The sequence below is a fragment of the Dermacentor andersoni genome, chromosome 8, assembly GCF_023375885.2.
Source record: "Dermacentor andersoni chromosome 8, qqDerAnde1_hic_scaffold, whole genome shotgun sequence".
Taxonomy (NCBI): Eukaryota; Metazoa; Arthropoda; class Arachnida; order Ixodida; family Ixodidae; genus Dermacentor; species Dermacentor andersoni.
Window position 1 is genome coordinate 26695533 of NC_092821.1, and position 23244 is coordinate 26718776.

General features: G+C 47.1%; 1 long non-coding RNA gene across 1 annotated transcript; it reads left to right on the top strand.

Moving 5' to 3' along the window:
• Nucleotides 1-10069: 10069 nt before the first annotated feature.
• On the top strand, nt 10070-22913 carry LOC129383477 (uncharacterized). Its single transcript, XR_008611374.2, has 3 exons — nt 10070-10224; nt 11362-11489; nt 20882-22913. It is a non-coding gene; the product is annotated as an uncharacterized lncRNA (long non-coding RNA).
• Nucleotides 22914-23244: the final 331 nt, after the last annotated feature.

A 23244-nucleotide genomic window follows, 5' to 3' on the forward strand; every position in this document is an offset into this window, starting at 1 on the left:
GTATCCCAGCACATCAGGCGACTTCCCAACACAGCTGCTACGTCTTCCTGTGACGACCTCTTCCACCAGCCGTCGCGATGTGACAACTTGACCCGTATCATTTGTCGTGAGGTCGAAGCGGCACAACCGGCGGCCCCTTCATTCCCGTTACCTGAACATTCTCCGTCGTCCCTGAACATCCAGGCCGTCGTCCGTCAAGAGTTGTCCAACGTCGGCGTGCAATCCATTCGTCCCGTACGCTCGGAACCTTTGTCTCCACGCACGTCCCCACCGCGCTCTTCTTACTCCTCTTATGGACAGCGCAACCCCTCGGAATGGCGAACCGTGGACGACAAGCCGATTTGTTTTAACTGCCGACGCATTGGACATGTCGCTCGCTACTGCCGCAGCCGCTGGACTTCTCCGACGCGCTATTATCCTGATTACCCCCCTCGCCCCTATACCACATCCTTTTCCTTCGCCCCTTCTATGCCCGCTCCATCATCTGACCCTGCGACACCTTTGACACGACCCCGCTACTCCCGCTCGCCTTCTCCCTCCCGCCGCCAATCTCGCTTGCCCCCGTCACGCCGTGCTCCTTCTCCGACCTACTCGCCGCACCCCCGACCGGAAAACTAGACAGTGCAGCTTCTGGAGGTGAAGCTGCATTGACGACATTGGCACAAAATTCTCGCTGCACCTTACCCACGCACAATAATCTTTTGGACGTTCTCGTCGACAATGTTCCAGTGTGCGCGATGATTGACACCGGGGCGCATGTGTCCATTATGAGTCCTGCTCTTCGCCGTCGGCTCAAGAAAGTTCTGACGCCTGCCCCGAACCGAGTTGTACAAGTCGCCGACGGAGGGACTGTCGCTATTGTTGGCATGTGTTCTTCCCGACTCACCATTGCTGAGAGACACAGCGTCGTTCTCTTCACCGTCATCGAGCATTGCCCTCACGAACTCATTCTCGATCTGGATTTTCTTGCCCATCATTCTGCCCTCATTGACTGTTCCACGGGCTCACTTCGCCTTGACTTGCCTCTCCTTGCCGACCCTGTGGACCCGCCTCCAAGCCATCTGAGCTGCATAGATTTTATGCGCCTACCACCTCACTCTGTGACCCACGTCGACTTATTGTCCTCTCCAGCTGTACCTGACGGCAATTACGTGGCTGCACCAATTCCGGCCGTTATGCTTACACATGGTGTTACCGTGCCGCACACTGTGCTGAAAATAACTGGCAACCGCACCTGCCTTCCACTTGTCAATTTCGCGCTAACCGCGGAAGTTCTGCTTCAGGGGATCTCCTTGGCTATAATTCGCGCTTTGCAGGATGATGAGGTCGAGCCATTCACAGTGGAAGATCTTTACAGCTCAGCCCATACCATGACGTCATCGCATGGTACTGATGTCGACATTAAGAAGATGGTCTCCTCTGACCTTACACCTGCTCAAGCTGAAGCTCTTTGCCGCGTTCTTGAAGGCTATCGCGACATTTTTGACTTTGACAACAGACCTTTAGGTCAAACGTCCGTCGTGACCCATGGCATAAATACTGGCGATGCGAACTCTATTCACCGACGTCCATACCGAGTTTCTGCGTCAGAACGAGCTGTTATCCAACAGGAAGTCACAAAGATGCTTGCAAAGGACCTTATCGAGCCTTCCTGTAGTCCCTGGGCATCTCCCGTCGTACTTGTCAAAAAGAAGGATGGAACGTGGCGCTTTTGTGTAGATTATCGCCACCTGAACAAAATCACAAAAAAGGACGTGTACCCTTTGCCACGTATTGATGACGCTCTAGACTGCCTGTACGGTGCCACCTATTTTTCTTCTATCGACTTACGGTCCGGCTACTAGCACATATCCGTCGATGACATGGACCGAGAGAAGACTGCATTTGTTACCCCTGACGGCCTTTATCAGTTCAAGGTGATGCCTTTCGGTCTCTGTAACGCGCCCACCACCTTCGAACGAATGATGGACTCAATAAATAATGGACTCAGGGGTTCAAGTGGTCCACCTGTTTGTGCTATCTGGACGACATTATAGTTTATTCGCCCACATTCGACACGCATCTAGACCGTCTTTCAGCGATTCTTGACGTGTTCCGCCGAGCCGGCCTCCAGTTGAACTCGTCAAAATGTCATTTTGCTCGCCGTCCAATCGCCGTCCTTGGACACCTCTTAGACGCCAGAGGCGTGCGACCCGATCCGGACAAAATTCGCGCCGTTACGAATTTTCCTGTTCCGAAGTCTACCAAGGACGTTCGTAGTTTCGTAGGGCTGTGCTCTTATTTCCGACGCTTTGTGAAGGATTTTGCGACCATCGCACGTCCCCTTACCGACCTCTTGAAGAAAGACGCCCCTTTTTCTTGGGGTCCTGACCATGCCTCATCTTTCTCGCAGCTGACTACTCTCCCTACCACGCCTCCAATTTTGGCCCACTTTGACTCGTCTGCCTCAACGGAAGTTCGAACTGATGCCAGTGGTCACGGCATAGGAGCAGTGTTAGCACAGCGCCAGCGTGGACATGATCGCGTTATAGCCTACACCAGCCGACTTCTATCACCCGCCGAGCGCAATTATTCAATCACAGAGCGCGAGTGCCTCGCTCTTGTGTGGGCTGTTGCGAAATTTCGTCCATACTTGTACGGACGCCCCTTCTGTGTCATCACTGATCTCCACGCTCTCTGCTGGCTATCCTCGCTCAAGGACCCCACGGGACGACTCGCTCGCTAGGCGTTACGCCTGCAAGAATATACCTTCTCCGTAGTATATAAGACGGGACGCTTGCACCAGGATGCCGATTGTTTGTCCCGCTACCCCGTCGAGAAACCGGCTAATGCGGACGCCATCGCTTGCGTTTTCTCTGTGTCCCAGTTGCTTCAAATCGGCAACGAGCAACGGCGCGATCCTTCGTTACGCACCCTCATCGACCGTCTGGAGTCAACTCCTGGCGACGCCTCTCTCCGGATGTTTCTCCTTAAGGAGGGGACATTATGTTGCCGTAATCTCGATCCACACGGCCTTGACCTTCTGCTCGTCATTCCATCGTACCTGCGTTCGACTGTCCTCCAGCAACTTCACGATGCTCCCTTAGCTGGACACTTGGGCGTCTCACGCACATACGGCCGTGTACGCCGTCGATTCTTTTGGCCGGGTATCGCCCGCTCCATGCGGCGCTACGTTGCCGCTTGTGAGCCCTGTCAGCGCCGGAAGAAGCCCTCCACACCTCCAGCTGGATATCTCCAGCCCATCGACATCCCACCGGAACCCTTTTTCCGTGTTGGTCTAGACCTGCTTGGACCGTTTCCTCTCTCGGGCTCCGGAAATAAATGGGTCGCCGTCGCTACCAATTATGCTATGCGGTACGCAATCACCAGAGCCCTCCCGACAAGTTACGCTACTGACGTTGCTGACTTTCTGCTCTATGACATCATTTTAGTGCAGGGTGCTCCGCGCCAATTACTCACTGACCGTGGCCGCAGCTTTCTGTCGGCAGTCGTCGAGGACATACTCCGCTACTGCTCGACAAAGCACAAGTTCAGCACGTCCTACCACCCCCAGACCAACGGCCTCACGGAGCGCCTCAATCGAACCATCACCGACATGCTTTCCAAGTACGTTGCGACCGACCACCACGACTGGGATCTTCCCTTACCATATGGGACGTTCGCGTATAATTCATCGCGTCACGACACCGCCGGCTATTCACCGTTCTATCTCCTCAATGGCCGAGAAACCGTGTTGCCCTTGGACACTTTGCTGCCCTCGGCCACACGTTCCGCCACTGAATACGGCCGCGACGCGATCGCACGCGCCGACCACGCGCGCCAGCTCGCCCGCACCCGTCTCGAGGCCTCACAGGAGCATCAGAGATGCCTCTATGATTGCCACCATCGTGATGTGCACTTTTCTCCGGGTTCTCTGGTGCTTCTCTGGTCACCCGTTCACCGTGTGGGCCTTGCCGAAAAGCTGCTGTCGCGCTACACAGGCCCTTACCGTGTGGTACGCCAAGTGACCGATGTCACGTATGAAATCATCCCCGCCGATCTCTCAGCGTCATCATCAGCTGCAAGTGACATCGTTCACGTGGCAAGACTAAAACCCTACCACACACCTTTCACCGCGGATGTGTAGATTAAGCACCGGGACGGTGCTTCTACAGCCGGGGGTGATGCTACGGAACAGCCGTCACAGTGTGGCTGCACTGAGGAGGACGAAGACGACGTGTGTGCCGGTTTGATATAGGGTCGCCATTTCACAAGATCCTCTCACCACATCCTTTCACCACTTCACAAGATCCTCTCAATCCACATAAAAATTGGAGGACGCTTAAGCTTCGCCTTCAAGAGTGGAACGCGATAGCGTTATCGCACCCCGTTCGCACCGCCTACTCAAACGATCTACGCCACCCAAACGTCGCGATCGGCACAGATAACCGGGCCGCGGCGCGCCATGAAGGCGGACGCGATCATGGGATGAGTGGGGCGCCGCGTGTCGGGGCAGCGCCGTACATTGCGAGGGGGAGGGGGTCTTCTGTGTTTGCCGCAAGATGGCTCTGCGTGTGCGCAGAGCGCAGAAGAAATGTAGCGGAAACGTACTTCGCTACTCGTGAAACTGCGACTTCTGTAAGTTACATGGTCATAATTACTGACATACACCGCAGTATAACTTTCTACGGTGCGTTTCTAAGGCAACACCGCATTCACTAGAGGTGATTTTGTCGCGCTTTGAAGGAACGAACTCGTGGCTGAGTGGTAGCGTCTCCTCCTCACACTCCGGAGACCCTGCTTCGATTCCCAGAGCCCATCTTGCAAGGTGTTTTTTATTTATGAAGTGACTTCTGGGATTTATCGCTCATGGCCAACGCCGTTGACGCCGACGCCGACGACACCGGCTTTTCTGCGACACGAGCTCCTTAACGCTGTCGCGTTAAAACGAAAGCGGCTCGATGCCCGACACGATTTTGAGGCCACTTAACAACTAAACCCGCAACTCACTTACCCTGGGCACGTAGAACAAAAATCAGTCACGCGGCCGCTATGGTAAAGCTTTTCAATATCGCAAGTGCGTGAGAATACCAAAAAGACGGAGTGCTACCAACGGGCCGAAATTGCCATGGCGGCCGCCATAGTTACAAAATGAGTAAGCGTGAAGTGCAACACTGCCTTCCGGTACGAGTGTGGTACAAGCGCAGCACAGCTGCACACCTGCTTGTACAATTATTTGTCGCGGTTCTCCTAAGCTTGCAACGCCTGCCTAAATACTTTGAAAAGCAGCGCGTATCTCACCTATCGAAATGCTATAACAAGCGCTCTGACGGCCCACGTGAGCCCCTCTGAAAGATGGCGTGGCCACTGTACAAAATTTTCACTGCGCAGAGTAGCTGATCCTTATGTTCGAATTGTGTTCTCTCATACAAATTAAGACTAGGTAAGGAAAAGGTATTAGACAGGTACAAATGAAGCAATGCAATTTTACGCACGTGGGGCGCCGCTGCCTCTTCGCCTACCATTGTTTCAAACGAAGCGGCGGCGGCAGCTCGCGTTAGTATCACGCGCTTTCGCTTCGAGGCATGCGGTTTGCCAGAAGAAAGTGAACCGTGTGCCTAACATCTCACGCCTGTCAATGTCAAAATAGAAAAAAAAGGCTACGTGCTCAAGAAAACGAGATTACTTACCTATGTGCAGAAGTTCGGTTGCTACTGTTTCGGGGTGCCTTACCTCCTATAGGTACCATGACCTCTGCCGCGCAACTCATCAAAGCAGCCATGCTCGCACACCAGTAGAAGACTAGTAGGTGGTTCATCCAATGACTTCAACGGATAAACGTCCCACTTATCGTCTTTAAAACATTTCATTAAAATGTGCGTCATGATGTCCTAACAGAAAAAAATACTGCGGTGGTTCACGCGCGAGGCGTGAACCACCGCACAACTGCAACCAAGTAACTGAGGCCGAAAGCCGTTCACAACTTCACTATCGTATTGAGTTATAAAACCTCTAAAACACAATATAACCGCTCTGAAAAATCGCTAGTTAGTAATAATTTTTCATCTACTAAAATTTATAAATTTTTAATAACAACCTAATTTGTAGCGTAAACGATGAATACTATGACCAAAAAATGCGACTACGAAACTCGCGGTGACCATGTGTACTGTTGCAAAAATCTGCTCAAAACGTAGTGACAGCGGTTACAACCACGTGCACACACACACACACACACACCCGAACACAATCTTGACGTTTGTAGCGGTACCTAGAAATAAGAATTATCACAAATTTCGTCATTTTTACAAAATAACATTACTAAAATAGTTTACAACGCCTTTTTAGATTATGAGGTGACAATTAAGGTATGATAAGAATCCGTTACATGTATTTCTTTCATTTCCGTTTTGTCTTGTTTCATTTAACTGAACAACGAGACCTGCAGGCTTGGGAGACGACAGGACGACAGTTCAGCGAGGCTCAAGTAAACCGCATGCATCTTGCAAGGTGGGAGCCGGGAGCTGTCGCAGATAAAGCGATTAGCCGTGATACGGTTGCGGCTTTTGAATGAATGAATGTGTATTGTTTAGTGGCGCAAGGGCCAGGGATGGCCAAAGAGCGCTATGACTGATAGCGTTTTGTTAAGCGCTGATTTGTTGCGGCTGTTGCTGAATTCGAAGCTCTTTGAAGTCAATGGTTATATAGCGGCTGCACGCTGCGATCTCAAAGCGCGTTCGTTGTTTGATCTCTAGTACCAGGGCCGTTGACCGTTGAAGGGGGCGTCGCAGGAAATTCGAAGACCTCGCACGTCTATGTTTGCAGCGTGTGCGCGCTTGCATCGTACGGTTCCCACAGCGCGTCCGGTGCTCAAAGGTAGCGTCGTCGCGTGTCGGCGCCTGTCTTATCGCCGGCTGCGCTGCCACCTTGTCTACTTTTGGGGAACTCCACATGTGCATAGTCACCGTGTTTGCAAGTGAATTTCGCATTCTTGTGCTCCCAGAAACGTGCTCATTTTAGATCGTAGCCATGGCTATGTCATCTACACTCTTAAATTTTTTTCACACCCTTATGGGTGTAAAGCGGGTGTACTTATCTTTTCACCCTTGTAAACACCCTTGAAACACCCTTATTTAACGGAAAAGGGTGTTCAAGAAGAAAACACCCTTGGAACACCCCAGTCTTCCTCATTTACACCCTAATTATAAGGGAGTAAGTGAACAAGCTTACAGTATATGATAAATCAACATTGGCAGTTAACGCGTTGATATTGGATACATGAAACGCGCGCTACCTACGCTTCAATCAGGTAGCTGGAATAATTAGATCGGGGCATCTAGGCAGCAGCGCACTGACTCCGAAAAGCGGTCAAAAATGAAGTTTCCCACGAATGTTGATATCGAACGGATGACACTAACGCACCGACTTTCCACAGCCAGATATCTGCAAAAGGCTTCGCATGATCATTGGCAAAATATTTACAATGCTATCACTGAATAGTTAAAGGTGTGCAACCAGTTAGGCTGGGAATGGTTAGGAGTGAGGGCTAACGGTAGATAGCTCACCAGCTTACGGTTTGTAGATGACATTGGCATACTCAGCAACGCTGCAGACTATTCGCAACAAACGTTCGAGGACCTGAGCGCAGAAAGTGCAAAAGTCTGATTGAAAGTTAGTACGTACAAGAGAAAAGTAATGTTCCGCAGCCTGGCGAGAGAACGAAATGTCATGGTCGGCAGTCAGCCTCTAGAACTTGCGCATAAATACGTTTATTGAGGTTCACTACTCGCAGGAGTTTCTGATCAAGGAAACTAACAAAAATAAAAAATTAGTTGGAGAGCTTACGGCAGGCATTACTAAATCATGACCATGGAGCTTACTGCTAATCATTGCTTTTTACCGTTACTAACGTATGGGGCCAAAACTTGGAAGCTACCAAAGAAGCTTGGGAAGACGTTGAGGACCGCGCAACGAGCGATGGCATTAAAAATATTAGGCATGGCGATAATAGACTGTAAGACAGCGATGTGGATTAGAGAGCCAACGGGTATAGCTGATATTCTGGTTGACATCAAGAGGAAGAAGTCGTGCTGGGCAGACATTGCAATGCATAAGGGAGATAAGTGCTGGTCTATTGGAGTTGCAGAATGGGTGCTAAGGGAAGGGAAGCACAGTCGAGGACGGCAGAGAATAAGGTGGACGTGATGGAATTAGCAGACTTCAAGACACGTGGAACCAGTTAGCACAAGACGGGTATTGGAGACTGCTGGAGCAGCTTTCGTCCTGCGATGCACATCAAGATAGGCTGATGATGTAGATGATGTCACGACACGATGATGTCATGCCGGTCATGCACGTTATGATAGCTCGATTTGCGTCAATTGCCGGGGGGGGGGGCGAGTAGCGGCGTAGCCAAGGGGGCCACGCCGGGCACTTGCAACGCTCACGAACAGTAAATTTTTTGCTACTATGGCAATGGCCCCGCTCATTCCCCCTCCATGGTCAATTGGGACCCCTCCCCCCCCCTTCACACGAAAAATTTTATCGCTACGCCACTGTGGGGAGGGGGGTGTACGATTGCTCTAGGCCCCTCCCCCTAACTTGTCAACGGAAACGGGGGAGGGGAGCTGCCGCCAGGCCGCAAACCTTAGGCAGCCCAATTACCGGCTGCATTTCCTTTTGGACGTGAATACTGCTCTAATGTCATTACGCAGTAGGATTCATGGCGGTTCGAGGGCATGCGACAATAAAAAAAAACACATACAGCCATCAACAAGTCTTAACTTGAGCAGATATTTGGGAGCTAGGCAAGACTCTCATAAAATGAAAAGCTTCGTACCCCTCTTACATGCATTGTCAACTCTGGGTCACCGCCGACTGCACATTTCCGGTAAAAAAAAATCACACAGGAACTCCTCTGGGATTTGTCTGAGTATGCGTAAGCATTGTGACTCTTCCTCATCTACACGCAGTCCATGTCGTTATCAATGTTATGAGACTTGATCCGACGAGTATAAGCGATAGCGCTGCGGCGACACGAGCTGCTGTGGTCGACGGCGCCAAGTGAATGGCGCAAGCAAAGTACTGCAAGTGGCGGGGCCAGGTGCGTTAGTGACGATCCGTTCATTTTGAGCCGTTATCGCTCTTTAGCCCTTCTCATCCGCGTCGAACCATTATCAACCGTTCTCCGGCGGCGGCTGCTGCTTGTGGCACGGCCGCGCGAACCGTATCTTGAAAGCGAACTGCAATGCGGACAGAGTGTGCCCACTTCTGAAAACTTCACGCGCTGTGTTCTCACCGTTTACTTCGCTTTGAAAACAGACGCGCGTACACCTATGTTGAAAGTGATCTGCGAAAAGCGCATAGTGCGGCATGAGCTGAGAGCCTCGTGAGCGCTATATTCTCACCGCTTCGGTCGCTTTAAAGCGAGAGCCAGCACGAAGGTGAATTCACTCGCTGCTGCGGGTTCTATTTCGAAAGATATCGTGTGGTACGGACTGACGGACGGATGGTTTTTTCTTGTTGGGTAAGTATAGAAATGCTTATGTTATACAAAAATCGCATAACAACCAACCCCAACCTACTCCCCCGCCCCCCGCTGAGCGATGCCGCCTTGGTCGCTCCCTTCCCACCCCCGGGAAAAGGGACACTACGCCTCTATCTAGGTTGAAGTAACGATGATGAAACGTTAACAACGACAAGAACGCCGTATCCTTACGCGTTGTCCCATGGCCTCCGAGATTTGAATGCGAAGCTGGCGCACGCGAATCTAGGAGGCATAATTGACCACTTAATCGCATAAAAGACAAAAAATATTGCCAAGTGACAGTAAAAAAATGTAAACAAAGAACTGATCTTAACCATACTGCTTGGGGAAAAGAACTGAAAAATTAGACAGCCGCAACGCACGCCACTAAAGCCACCACCGGCGGCACAACGTCGGCACCAACAGTTGGCAACATTGGTTCACCACTGCGCCGCTGTTTCGTCTGCGCAACGAGATCCGCCATCTTCTCGCGCCTAACTTTTTGTACGGTTTTGATCTCTGCAAGTCTGCGCACGCAGCTGATCGGTGGATGCACGACTGCACGGCGTCGCAATGTGGCCTGCGTCATTTTCTCGTGTTCGCATAATCGGTGTGAGACATGTCGCATGTGAAATGTTTGATAGAAATGCCTCCCGTCCAAGTGAAGCGGCCGTACGGGCTTCGGAAGCGTCGACCGATTTCCGGCATGTGGATTTCAGGTACGTGCAAATGCGCTTCGCCCTTCTATTGAGCTCCGGAGCAAAGCGTGCAATATTTGATGTGAAAGATGCAGTGCCCGTCATCATGGTGTGAATTTCGAGCGGCAAACGAGAACTGCGGCTCTTAGCACACACCGCGGCTGCTAAGTCAGCATGGAAATTGTTTTTCGTTACCGTAATATGTTGCTGTCAGTCTAACCTGCGGCTTGTGGACAGCTAGGCCATTGACTTTTGCTTGTGGCTGCGATAGGTATGTAAATGGAAGCTGTAATAATTTTCGAGAGCAGACAGTTGTTTCGCTCGATGTTTGGTTGTAATCTTGGCGTTATGAAGGCTCGAAAACTGGCTTGAGCGTGCTTAGTTCTAACTCCAAGAGGTTTAACGTGGAGCTGTATGCGTTTGTTTTCCGTGCCGCGAGTACCATTTTCATGCTTTTGTTGCATGAGAGTGGTAGCTGCTACATGCCGCCTGGGCAGAATACAATAAAATCAATTTTCTCACTTTCATACGTATGCAATGTGACGTAAGAAAATTTCCAGCGTTTTATTCGGAGCGTAAATATCCAGTATAGTTAAGCAGGAAACTCAAGTTCTATCTTAGCTTAGTAGGTGTGAAACAAGTGAAACTCGGATTCCTTTTTGAATTGTTCGCCCACACCGCACCGCCCGCAGATGCGTCATTGGGTATCTGACAGTGGCTTCGCTACGTGAGTTGTTTTATGCGCAAATATTGCCCGGTTAAGTATCCTGTTAATTTATGCCGACGCTCGTTCATCTTAATTTTACGCGATTGCTATCCCCGAGTACCGCATGATGCCAAACTTGTTGTGGGGTGTAGCAAAGGCGGGAAATTCAAAGTGGCGTGGCTGCAAGTTCCTGTTTTTTACGTTTCTTGCATTCAAAGCCAACAGACACAGTATCACTGATTTATTTCCATTTATGTTGTACTTGATCAATCTAATGTGACAACTGTATTTGCTCTTTAATATTCTCCATTTATTGTGTATTCAACTTGGCTGCCAGAAAATGCTTGACTTTTTTTTAGTACCCAAGTGACGAAATATTTCACTGACCGCCGTGTGTGAAACACACAAGATGACAAAAGTGATAGCGAAATGATGAGATGTTTCTTTTCTAGAGTTCGGACTCGACTTTTGGTGAGGATGTCAATCGACCTTGGGCCTGGTGACTGCACACTGGACAGGCCAAAGTGCAGCCTGTCAGTTGAGTGCCCCCGAATGGACCATCAACATCGGAAAATGCCAGGTAGGGGCAATTTTCACTTTGGAACAGAATACTTACAACTGCCTTTTTTTAAAGAACTAAATAACATATTTACAAAACAATCCTTTCTTTTTGTGCAGCCTACATAGAATTGTTTTTGCTTGTTACACAGATCTTCAGAAAGCAGTTCATCTGAACCCTTTTTGCATGCACATATAAATAAAGAGTGCGCTTTCTGAAGAAATTGATGCACTGAAATGAGCATTCGGCACACACAGAGATGCAAAATAACGAACAACTTTAAAGCGGTAAAAAAAAAACAGGCTTGAAAGTTGTTCTAACATCCTAACCCACCTTGGCATACGGAACTAAATATAACACCAAAAGAGGTGCATGCAGAGAAGTGTTTGTAAATGCTTGCAAGAGATGGAGATTGTCTAAGAAATTGTTTTTATTTACTCGGAGCTTCTTCGTACCATGGCAGTAGCAAGAGCTCAAGACGATGTCCTGCTCCTAATAAAGCACCTTTAGATTTTAAAATTAAATTAAGGGCTTTTACATTCCAAAGTCAACCTAAAGTTTTGGGAACCTGACCTTCTTTAATGTACACCTCAATCTAAGTGCATAAGCGTTATTGCATTTTACCCCCATTGGAGCGTAGCTGCCATGGCCTAGATTGAAGCTGTGACCAACATGACTGAGCAGCATGGCATCATAGTAACTGGGCTGTATATAACACCAGGTCAGAATGAGAAATACTGCTTAGAATTACCAACTTCTTGGCTCACAAGCACTTTGCACTAACTTAAAGGAGTATGGAGTACTTAGTGACCGTTTATGTACCAATTCCTTTTTAGGCTGTAGACTCCATCATTAGGGTGCAAAGCTTCAATAGTCAAAACTAGCCTAAACTACAAAACCAGCTCAAAACACGCACCATGTATAGCTAGATTCGGGCATTAAAAGGGAGTCAATTGATGTCACCGAAAATGGAGGTGGCAGTCACACTATTTCACGCATTTCGCCTAAAACATAGTCAATAATAATTATTCAATTTCTAAAATATTCTTCTCAAAAAGTGATTTTTTTTCTAGGAGCCAAATGGTGTTCAGGTGCATGAGTTGTTAGTTGCACAGCACTTCTTGCATGTATTCACAGGCGTCTTTCAAGCTTGAAAAAAAAAATTTATTGCACCTATTGTGCAGTAGAAAGCTGGACTGGGAATTTTTCAGCATGCTCTACAATTTTCGCACTGACACTTTTAGTTTGAATATAAGATAATTGTTAACTAATTCCCTAATTAGGAAAAATGCAAGAATTGGTTTCACTTGCTCAAAACGATGGCAAACTGTAATAACCGATGTGGACGCAGCAGCAGCTTTTGCAAGATTCCTTTATTGCACAAAAAACAAGGGTTTATGTAAGCGCGATGTATCGCTTATCGGCACACGTGCGACGGGTTTAACACGGAAGACATGCGCACAAGATAGCCAACTCAGTCACGTCGCTCTGTTATCACATCCCTTCCCACCTAGTATTCAATGCCATAACGAAGCACTGGGTGACGTACACGAGTAGACCTACGGCATGCTTGCGGATCTTCTGGACTAGGCGATCTCTGCACTGCAGTTGGCGTCGCTGGAAGGATAGGCGATCTCTGCACTGTTTTTTCAGTCGCTGGAAGTTTGAAGCTGGGGTTAGCGTGAGAGACTATCGGTATAGCATCCCATGCTCTCCGCACGTGGTTGCGATGACGTCGGTGTACTAAGCCATCAGAAGTCTGTACTTTGTACATGACGCGGCCCAAGCGACGCAGTATCCGCTGCGGCCAGCCACTTCGGACCACGAGAAAAGTTCCGCATATACACGGGGTCACCTTGCAGAAACTACCTCGAGGATGGCGGCTTCGTACATCCGGGGCCTTTTGCGCCAGGGTGAAGACTCGACAAGACAGAGCGGAAGCTCCTGCCCAGCACGAGTTCTGCTGGCGTCCTTCCGATTTCCGAGTGGGGCGTGGAGTGCTGCTTGAATAAAAAACGAGAAACTTTACATGCCACTGTGCCCTGGCTCTGCTTTCGAAGCGCACACTTTAGCTCGGGAACCATGTGTTCAGCCCTTCCGTTGCTTGCGGGATGGTAGGGAGCGGTATACATGTAGCGCACGCAATTTTTCTTCAAGAAAGATTGCATTTCGCTGCTCGAGAAGGCTGTGCCGTTATCAGAAACAACCAACTCCGGCAATCCGTATGAAGCAAACATTCTTCGCAGTTTTTCGATCACAGCTGAGGAATGAAGCGATGGCATTATCTCGATCTCGGCCCAGTTTGATAGCGCGTCCACGACAACAAGAAAGAAAACGCCGTTAACCGGCCCTGCAAAATCTATGTGAATTCTGTTCCACGGGCTTTCGGGTTTCGTCCAAAAACGCACAGGCGTTTTAGGTTCGCTTTGCCTGTTATCTTGACAGAGTTTGCAATGACGCACGAAATCTTCAATCTGGGCATCGATCTTCGGCCACCACACATATGACCTTGCCAGAGCCTTCATGGCCGTTATGCCAGGGTGAGTTGCATGCAGAATGGAGAGGACTTTTTCTCTCAGCTCTTCCGGCAGTATGACCCTGTTACCCCACAGAAGGCAGTCACGGTGAAAAGACAGCTCTCCGCGCCTCACCTGATAGGCAGCATATTCTGGGGGCACACCTTGTTCTGGCCAGCCAGTTGTAACCCATTTCTTCACCCGCGACAGGCAAGGATCACGCATAGTGGCTGATTAGACGTCTGCTGCGCTCACAGGAGGGTACTCCACTGCTTCCAACAAAAGCACGTCGCCAGGAGGCTCGATGTCCCTCCTGTCACCGGGTATCGGTAGCCTGCTTAGACAGTCAGCGTTTGCGTGATCTTGCGTCCTTCTATACTCCAGTTTGTATTCGTAAGCAGATAACAACAAAGACCATCACAACATTCGCGGTGACAAAACAACGGGAATCTGCTTGTCTCGTTGAAAGATACCGAGTATGCGCTTAAGATCTGTAAAGAGGCGGAATTCTCGCCCACATAGGTACTGATGAAATTGACGAACGCCATAGACAATAGCTAGAGCCTCGCGGTCAATCTGGGCGTAATTACGTTCTGCCTTAGTGAGTGTTCTTGACGCATAAGCAACAGGTTGCTCGCGTCCTTGAGCATCCCGGTGAGCTAATACAGCTCCCACACCCACGGGTGATGCGTCACAAGACAGAATTAAGGGTGCATCAGGGTTAAAATGCACTAAAAGTGACTCGGACGTCAGCAAAGTCTTTAGTCTTTCGAAAGCTAGTTGCTGCTCTTCACCCCAGTTCCACGTACTGTCGCTGTCCAGTAGGCGGTAGAGCACTTCTGCAACTTCGGACCGACCCTTTAGGAAACGATTGTAGAAATTAACCATACCTAGAAAAGCTTGGAGCTCCTTCTTGTTCTTTGGTACAGGTGCTTTGTGAATCGCCTCGACTTTAGCCTTTGACGGGTAGATGCCGGTGGCGTCTATCCGGTGTCCCAAATACTCCAGGCTCTTTCAAGAAGTGACACTTGGCGCCTTGTATACGCAGTCCCGATTTTGACAGTCGGTTGAGAACCTCCATGAGGATTTCATGGTGCTCCTCTTCTGCTTCGCTGGCCACAAGGATGTCGTCGAGGTATGCCGCCACCTGGCATAGACCTGCAAGCACTGTATCAATTGCTCTTTGAAATAATCCGGCTGCTACCGAGACACCAAACGGCAAACGTCGCACTTTGTGCAGGCCTTTTACTGTATTTATTGTGAGCACTTCTGCTGTAGCATCATCAACTGCAAGTTGCTGGTACGCTAGCGTCAAGTCAGCTTTAGAAAAAATACGGCCTTTCCCCAACTTTGTGAAAAGTTCCTTGCTAGTAGGTAAAGGATAAACGTTGTTCCTTACCGCTTGGTTTACTGTACTTCGATAATCGCCGCATATACTTAATGACCAATCCTTTTTACGGACGATGACCACAGGGGTGGCCCATTCTGAGTACTGCGTCGGTTGCAGAACACCTTGACGTGCCAGTTTTTCCAGTTCTGTGATGACGTCATCCTTCAGTGCGAACGGAATGCTGCGGCATTTTAGAAACTTGGGCCGGGCGTCTTGCTTCAGCTCGATGTGTAGGGGTGGCAGAGCAGCGCCTAGAAATGTTTCGTCAGAAACATCCGGAAACCTTTTGATAGGGGCTGCTGCGTTTTGTTCGATGCTGTGAAGCCCAGTGACATTAATGTTCAATACCTTGAACCAATCGCGACCCAAAAGCGTGCTACCTTCGTTTCTTACAACGACTATCGGCAGCTCGAAGTCTTGTTCCTTGATGTTGACCGGACGCGTGGCTTTTCCGACGACGTCCAATCCTTCCTTAGTCCAAGTTACGAGCTTGGTGTCAGATTCTTCAAGCTTTATGCGCCTTGCCACTTTCAGTTTGCTGAACGTGTTTTCACTGATAATCGACCTAGCTGCTCCCGAGTCGACTTCCACGGACACTATTTCACCGCCTATACTTACGGCCACCATAAACTTGGGACAACCGCTAGTCACTTGACTAATATTTAGCATGTCATCATACTCAGTTTGCTCCGAGTTTGGCATATCTTCTAACTGGTGGTTAACCTGACCTCTTTGTTTCTTGCGACACGCTTTGGCCAAGTGCCCTTTCACGGAACAGTTGAAGCATACTGCGGTTTTAAACCTGCATCGGTATGCAGCGTGGTTGCCGAAACACCGGAAACACTGCCGCTTCAACTGCTCGCTTGAAGTTTCGGCATCTTGCCCATTCTTATGCTACTTCATGGTTTGCCTGTCTACTTTAGCTGTCGAATCTGGGACGTCCTGACGTAGGCCGCCCATAACCCTTTGATGTTTTGCAGCAGCCTCTGCCGTCACTGCTAAATCGTAGGCAGTCTTAAAGGTTAAGTCTTTCTCGGCCAACAAACGTTGCTGCACAATGCTGACAGAGATTCCAAAAACCAACCGGTCCCTTAGCATTACGTCAAGAGGAAGCTGGTTGTCGTTGAACCCGCAGTTCTCGGCTAGCTTACGTAAAGCTGTAACATAGTCTGCGACAGATTCGGCGTCTTGCTGATCTCGCTTCGAGAACACGTACCTTGAATATAACTCGGATGGCTTCGGGTTGATGTGGTTTTTCACGGCATTTACGATGGACTGGTAGTCAGCGTTCGGTGGTCGGAGAGGCTTGACGAGGGTAGCTATCAGGGAGTATGTATCCTCCCCACAGCAGATCAGCAATACTGCCTTCTTGTCGGCGTCTTCCTTGAGCTTGTTTGCAGTGCAGCATAGCTCTATACGCTCGACGTAATCCTCCCAGGAAGAGTTACCATTAGGGTGAAATTCGCCGATACGGACGCTGAAGGCCATCTTGCTGGAAACGCCCTCCCCGCATGGGCACAACCGTGCCTCGTCGCCAGTGTAATAACCGATGTGGACGCAGCAGCAGCTTTTGCAATATTCCTTTATTGCACAAAAAACAAGGGTTTATGTAAGCGCGATGTATCGCTTATCGGCACACGTGCGACGGGTTTAACACGGAAGACATGCGCACAAGATAGCCAACTCAGTCACGTCACTTTGTTATCACACAAACGACATTACCTTGGTTCTGTCCAGCTATGCGGTACTTGTACATATTTAAAGCTTGCACAAGTCACACAGACCACCTGGTACTTACAAGGCATATATGCAAGCGGCTAAGTTGTGTGAGCCAGCCATGTGTAGCGAATCATGAGAAAGCCATGTTTCTTTGACTTAAGGGCAGGGTGAGATTTACATGCTTGACACCTTGTATCAGTGAGTTCTAGGGCTGTTCGTAGTTTAGCTGCTACATAAACAATATTTCTCCACATGTAAGCTCATATGCATCTTTCAAGTGTATTGCCTCGTGTTACCAACATAAACCATCCTCGCGCTTCCTTCATTATGTCTTCATCTGTTGCTGTGCTAAATTTTTAAAATGCAACTGCACAAATTTTCATCTAGTTTTCAGATTTCCTCGTTGTTTGGTGGCTGTATTTCAGAACAAGTTGTTTTCTTTAAACCCTGTTACGCAGCAGTACACAGCATTGCTGTCTAGAGTGGGAATTTTTTTTTCATACTTACATTAACACACCTAGCCTGGGCAATGTAAGTCTTTCTACGTAACACGGCCCTGCAATAATGTTTTATATTGCATTCCTGCATCGTGCAAAAGCTGTTTACTTACCAGATGAGAATATGTATAAGTGTTGGAAGTAACAGAACTGGAAGAAGCCAGCAGATAATGAGGCCAAGGAAAGCATACAGGAACATGATTTAAGTTTTTATATGAAGTATGGAAATGATTAATTCAAGGGCAATGAAAGTGGATGAAAGCACATCCACCTGTGGGTGGGGAACAGACCCATAATGTTCACATTACGCATGTGATATACTAACCACTGTGGTACTATGGCCGCGTTCGAGCGTCGACAATCTGAGGGGCCATTGTGGACGGTTGAATGCTGCCTTGGTAGCACAGTGGTTAGTGCATCGCATGCCTAATGCAAAGGTTGTAGGTTTTTTCTTCACCCATGGCTGGTCGTTTTTTTTACCATTTTCATTTGCCTTTATCATTTCTACATTTAAATAGACAATTACAAATAGGTTTCCACGTGCCTTTTCTGGCATCTCCCAGCTGTGATTATGAAAAATTTTGACCCTCAGTTCCCTTTCTTCTCGTTTAGAAGAACAGGAGCTTCATTTGAAAAATAATGAATTCACCTTGTACAGCATCTCAAGGAAATCTTATCACAGCATGTGTATTACTAAGTGAAGTCTTTGTTAAGATGATGATATAGCATGGGACCTAATTAGTAGCCTTTCTGTACAGAGATATGACTAGTCTAATAAATAGGAGGATTTTAAGAAGCACTTCCAACATGGTCTGATAATGTGTTTAAAAAAACTGTAATCTAACATGATTTCAGGCATAACTGTCGCCCCTGAAAAATATTTGGATCGTCTGCATTGGCATTGTTTTTAGAGAGCACCAATACTGCGTTCGTTGAAGTAGCTTCGTCGAACATGAAGCATCGCTTCTTGCTGACTCAAGGAAATATCTGCATATCTGAGGTGCATGTGTCATATGCTCGAATGCTGTTTAAAGGCTGCTAATAAGAAAATTACTTCACTAGCCTTCCAGAGATTGCTGAGATTGCATCAGTAGTCTATGCTACTCGATCATAACCAATTTGCCAGAGTGAACTTTCATCACAGTTAGCTTTGCAATGTTTATGCAAAATACCACAATTGCCTACTAGACATGTGACTGCACTAAAACTTGGAATTAATGACCAGTAAGATTTATGGGACAGCAAAAGTTAGTTTATTACTCCAAAACAAAATGCCAGGCACTTCGCTTATTTCTGCCATAGAGTTTCTTACAGTAATTACTAGAGGGAACTCAGGCGCTGCCGTGGTACCACCATGGGAATGATGGGAAGCACATAGATTTGTCTGATCTTCGTGCTTGTGAATTCAGACGTTCTTGTGGCTTTGTATATTATTCGCTATATCAATCTTGCTGTCGTGAATTTCAGCTCAGTCTATACTCTTCGAAGTGCTGAAGATGCCGCCAACACGCATAATTGCTAATAATTGCAATGATTGAGCTTGTCCAGGTGACCAAATCGAAATGCGCCAACCGTCTCAAGGCACTGGTATGCCCGCGATAAATTCATCAGGGCGTTGCACTCGCTTGTCGTTACAAGCCTCTGCGGCCTAATGGTTTCAATATCAGACTTCTGTTCTAGAGTTCCTGTGTTCGAATCCTGTCGTCGGACGATTTTAATGATGTTTATTTATTTATTACACAGTATATTACTGAAAATGGCTAGTTTACAAAGTCAGAAAGCCGTTTTAAGCCAAACAGATGAAGTTTAGGGAAATCCATGTACTCCCCGTAACTCCCTTGCTGGTACAACCGTTCTTGTTTCATCTCTTGTAGACAGTAGCGTCAGAGTTCCGTCTAGTAATTATTGTATGAAACTCTATGATTTCTGCACCTCGCTCGTGCAGAAGCGGCACCCCACCTGCTGCGTAAACATTCACTACCTTTTGACCAACTGCAGGGAATGCTGTGGACTCGCCCTGTGCAAAATATTGCACTAAGTAAAACAAATCACAACGTGCAGTTGCTGCCATGTTGAACTGGTGGAACGAGTAGTGAAATGTAGCACCTCCTGAACTAGTTCAGAAAGTGCAGGTTAATCGAGTGGAGATCATATAGTAACACAAGTTGAGTGATTCTGCATTACATTCACGAAATGGCCTTAATGATACCTTTCCATTAATTTCTTTAGTTATTAAGAATCCCTTTTGCATTGTTGGACAAAACTACCGAGTGCCAACATATTTTCTAGCATTCACTGGTAGCAAACATGTTCTATTTTCTCGATTGCCGCTTTACCCGTTAACCGCCAAGTTAATTCCGAAAAAATGTACGAGATCTTCCAAAGTTTTTTATGTCCTCATTTTTTTCGGTGACATTCTCATTCTAAAAATATATTACTTCATTGGTCTCTGGTTAGAAATAACACAAAAATAAAAGCTGCTCTTGAGGGCAGATTTCCCTCAATGCCTACTGTAATTCATTTTTGACAATAAAAGAAGCATAACATCGGGCAGAAAGAGTGCGACTCGTCATTGGCGATATTGGTACCACCTCCAGTCACTAGTACAGCTCGGGATCAAGGGTTAAAGGTTGCGACTTCATTGCTGCCCAAGTTTAATTCTGCATGTGTTACACGTGCGTATGTAAGTGTGCATGCATTAAAATGACTTGATGCTAGAGCAAAGCAACTGTAGTGCAGAGAGGCATCAGTCATCTTTATATATTTGCTTTGTAAAGATGCGCTAAGTTTATCTTTTGCAGTATAGACTTCGCGCTCTTTGGCCAAAGATGCCCTTGTGCTATTAAAACCTATCAGTTAATCAGCTTTTTGCAGTAGCAGGTGCTTATTCTTTTTTCAGGATCGGTGCGCCAGTCTTAATTTGTTTTTCTTGAACTGTGCAATTCCTACCCACAGGAATGCATGTCATCTGAGGTGTTCCTTTTTCAATAAAGAATGGTGAGGTTGTCTTTGTGAAACTCGATTTGTTGCCTCAAACGAGCTTGTACAAACTGACCAAGCTGGTAATTCTACCTGCTTATATATGAAATATTTTGTGGTTATGAACCCTCATAATGAATGACACATAGTAGAAAAATTTTATGCAATAAAACAATTTCATGAAATTTTTCGTGTTTTTTGCGTTCGTGTTGTCCACTTCTGTACTTTTGTGTCCTGTCTGCACGCCTCACCTCTTTTTATGCATATTAAATATCGTCTAAATTTAACCATGCTTTCTTTACAACAACGCAGGGAGAAAAAGTTCCAGTAACGCCATGCATTCAGTTTGGTGGCCCCGACGTGTATGCAAGCGACCTCCTTCATGTGGACCAAGAATTACTCTTCAGTGTCTCGCAGACTTCCATGCGAAGCCCTCAACATTCTCGTCTCAGTGGAATGGCTGCTCATCTGTCAGCGTGTCCATCATCAAGACTGCCCGTTGTAAAGCTTCTGAACCCCTTTAAGAAAGCTTAATGATGGTTTTATTTAATTATCACAGTTGGCCATAGAATCTGAACAATTTTGATGATTCTAACATTTTTACGTGGCACAAAGCAGTGCTATAACTTTAAACCAGTGTAATGTATTTAAGTGATGCTCACTGTAATCCCTATCTGGTTTTGTTAGTGTTTAAGAAATTTGAATGTCTGATGAGGTAACAGCATTCCAGTTTGTCATGGTGGCTCGTTTCAATGAGCTGCTTGGAAATAAGACGCAAAACTTACCACACGCCAGTTGTAGCATTGTCGTTTTCATGACTACAGTATACACGTTTCAAAAGATGAAAAGTGGGGAAAAAAAGCCTGAAGAACATAATCATCCTAGGATTGCCATGTCTTTAGAGCTCTGCAATGACTAATGCCTCATACATCTTGGGAGCACATTGGTTGCAATGCCTACAGGTATACTTAATAAGAGAATAGCTTGCACCCAGATTTGCCACACAGTTGATGGTTGATGGCTTTTTTTTGTTATCTTCATGTTATTACTATGTATTCAATATTCATTTAGATGTAAAGGACACTCCAGGCACTGAAGTACCAAATGGCACTTGAATTTCAGGGGACAAACTGTCCAGCATGCCTGTCACAAAACGTGTTCTAGGGGCTACCTTGCCTCTAAAGGTAAATGGACACCAGATGCTCTGTGTGCAATGTGATCGGTGTACTTGCCTGGAGTGCTTGAAAGATGTGCTACGGGCCGTACTGGCACTGTCTGAAGATAATGCATGGTTCTAGAAAGCCTGCAGCTGAGCATCTGCCACCGTACTGAAGGAAGTGTCTCGTAATTCATTTTGTTGATGTGGTTGAAATTTAGAAGCTGCAATGAGTAGTTCTGACGGTGGTAATGCTGCCGAACTAAAGCACAAATTACACACAATGTACTCTGAAAGTTTTGCTAGGTGGTATGTTTGCTGCCTGACCTTATGGCACCTTTACGAGTCGTCGGAGGTGATTGCAGCTGTTGAGGTTTTATCAACTGGCAAGGTGAAAAAAAAATGCTGTGCCACCAGTGTGGCCGCACACTCCGAGATGCAAGTTATCTTGAACCAGGTGTTCGATAGACGGTACCTGTGCAGCCAAAACATTGTTTGAGCCCTATAGGCAAATGCGTTCACAACCGCACACAAGTGTGCTGTCACAGCAGAAAGTTGAGAACAAGCAGCATTTTTACCGGTGTTTCTTCGAAACATTAGTGCAAGTCATTCTTTCACCAAGGCTGGTAATCATGCATAGGTAATGAGAACAGGGTATTTGTGACACACAAGGGGTCATGTGTCTAAAGTTTAATTAGATCAGTAATTTATGAGATGGAATGATAAAAAGTATACCTTTTGTTCCTCAGTGGTCTCATGGAGAGACATGACCATTTCCGGCAGTTTAGTTTTTACTTTTTATGTCTATATTTGGTGCGCATATTGCAACTGTAACTAACCGTCAGTGCTCTATCCTGCCCAGTTTCTATGCTGTCTTTGTGATATTTGCAATATTTTGCAGTTCAGCTGAGCGAAGTATATGTCTTTACTATTACTAGTTTTCATGTTCAACTTTTGTGCAGTGCTCACTAGTTATTACTAGCCATGTTTTGTTCACATATGCTCTTGGATTGTTGCACGAAGTGACACGTACACAGACTAGAAGCAGACAGGACGCGCGCTAACTCACAACTAAATTTTTATTTAAACCAAGAGCATATGTATATATATAGGTGATTGCAAAAAACTGCAGCATAAGAACATGACACGGTATGAAGACATCAGTTAAACATATCAGGAAGTAGGGAAGTCATGAAAGGAAACAACAAAAAGACTACTTCAGATTAACACACGTGTTGTGAAGATACTGAAATTCGTATTCTAACAGTGAAAAAGATGCACGGCTAACCTGAGTCTCTCCTAATCTTTTAATGTGGAATGCCTCATTATTTTCCGTGTGGTTTGGCATTTGTGTCTTGAAAGAATTTTTGTCTTCAAACAGGTTTACAACCGCAACTGAAACATTGTGACGCTAGATACGAAGCATTAGAGTTGTTAAGGTAATGTTTGTGTTCTTTTAGTCTAATTTAATACAACTGCCGCTTTGTGCAATGTAAGTCTTCCCGCACTTGAGAGTAAT